The following is a 1,838-nucleotide window of genomic DNA, read 5'->3' on the forward strand; positions in this document are numbered from 1 at the left end:
GATCTTGCCCTAGAGTATCCCTTGTCTCTCCTGGAAACCCTCTCTGCTCATCCCCAGATTGTTCTAACTCTCTGGTTCCCGCCTCTGCTGCCTGCTTCCAGGGAGCACATGCTTCAGCTCTGTTCCTTCTCCCCAAAGATCCCTAGAGAGTGTGACACTCAGCACCCAGCTAGGGGCTGGCAGAAACAGAGGCAAGGCAAGCCCAAGCCAGCTCTTGTGTGTCCAGAGAGGAAGGAGGGCCAGGCCCTGCTCTGAAGCAAAAGTGCTTCCATGCAGGAGGGAGGGAAGCCCTGCTCAGTGGGAGAAAGATGAAGCTGGTCCCCCACGTGTCAGTGAACAAATTGGGCCAATTTGGTGTGATTAGTGAAGAATTCACATCTGGCCAGCAGAGGCCTCCCCCAGCCCAGCCCAGCCTGGCTCCTGCTCCCCATTACAAGCTATTTTCTCTGACGGCTCCATTTGTCTCTGGAGTGGGGGATTTGACAGCTCCCTGGCCAGCCTGGGGGGCCTGGCTCTGAGGGAGAGGCCCGAGGCCAGGATGCTCGTCCACCATGAGCCCTAATACCGTGCAACGCCACACTTCCTACAGGTCCAGACACCTGTCTGTCTCATCTCTGTGCTGTGTGTAGAGCACCCTCGTTGAGCCTGGGGTGTCCTGACAGTGAGTTTTCCCACCCAGGTCTCCCTTGGGTCACAGTTGGTTTATCTCTTGGCACCACAATGATTATGTGTTGAGGTCGGCAGAGCCTCGTATGTGGAAAAGGCAAGGGTCTGGTGTTTTCTAAAGGAAAGCAGCTGGGTGTGCAGAGGGAGGGCCTGCTCCCACTTCCTCACGCCTTCTGCACCCATACCCCTCCCATAGTGCCTCTGATGCGGCCACTCCTCGGGAATGACTGTGGAAGGCTGCTGTACAGCTGGAGGACTCACCCCAGAAATGGCTTCAAGGTAGTATGGGGGTGTGGCCTTCAAAGGCTTGGGTCTTCCTCCCCCAGCAGTAACCCCAGGTTGCCTGTGTCAAAGGCAATTTGGGGTTGTTTAAAGGAGTCCGACCTAAGGGTCACCTGGGCAAATCTCCTCCTTGAGGAATTACCACCAGATGGCAACCTGGGGCTTGTCTCCTCCAAGGTGCTGCCTGGCTGACCAGGCAGCTCCAGGTTCTGGTGTGTGTGTGTGTGTGTGTGTGTGTGTGCTTGCAGACATCTGTGCCTGTATGTGAGGTCTACCTGTGTATATGTGTAGTGTGTCTGTGGCAAGGCATGTATACATTAATGTATGTGTGTGCACGTACATGTGCATGCATGTGCATGCATGTGTATGTATGTGCTTGCACATATGTGTATTGACCCAGGACATCAGTCCGTGGGTGAGACGTGTCACTAGATGGTGGAGGGAGAGGTCCTGGACTTCTGTGCAGTGGTGGGTGAGCAGCTTGGGTGTGATGACACATCTTTGGGGGGTGGGCCTCCAACATTTTGCAATGGCTTGTGGGTGTTACAGAAGGCAGGGCAGAGTGGAGAGACAGCTGCAACCTTTACCATGGCCAGTCTTCAGATCTGACTAGAGGAAGTCAGCATCCACCTCAGTTTCCCCCAGAGTGAAAAACTGCCTGGGATGTGGGCCTTTCGGTATGAAAGCGAGGATAGTCTGAAGCAATGTCGGACAGTTGGTTACTGTCCCCTAAACCCAAGCCTCAGAGGCCAGGCTGAGGGATGGAAGGGAAAACAATCTTGTGCCTTGCTGCCTGCTTCAAAATTTGTTTTCTAATTACATTTATTTATTTGTTTGTTTGTTTGCTGTGTGTGTGTGTGTGTGTGTGTGTGTGTGTGTACACTCACATG

The sequence above is a fragment of the Myodes glareolus genome, chromosome 9 (assembly GCF_982192425.1).
Source record: "Myodes glareolus chromosome 9, mMyoGla1.1, whole genome shotgun sequence".
Classification (NCBI taxonomy): Eukaryota; Metazoa; Chordata; class Mammalia; order Rodentia; family Cricetidae; genus Myodes; species Myodes glareolus.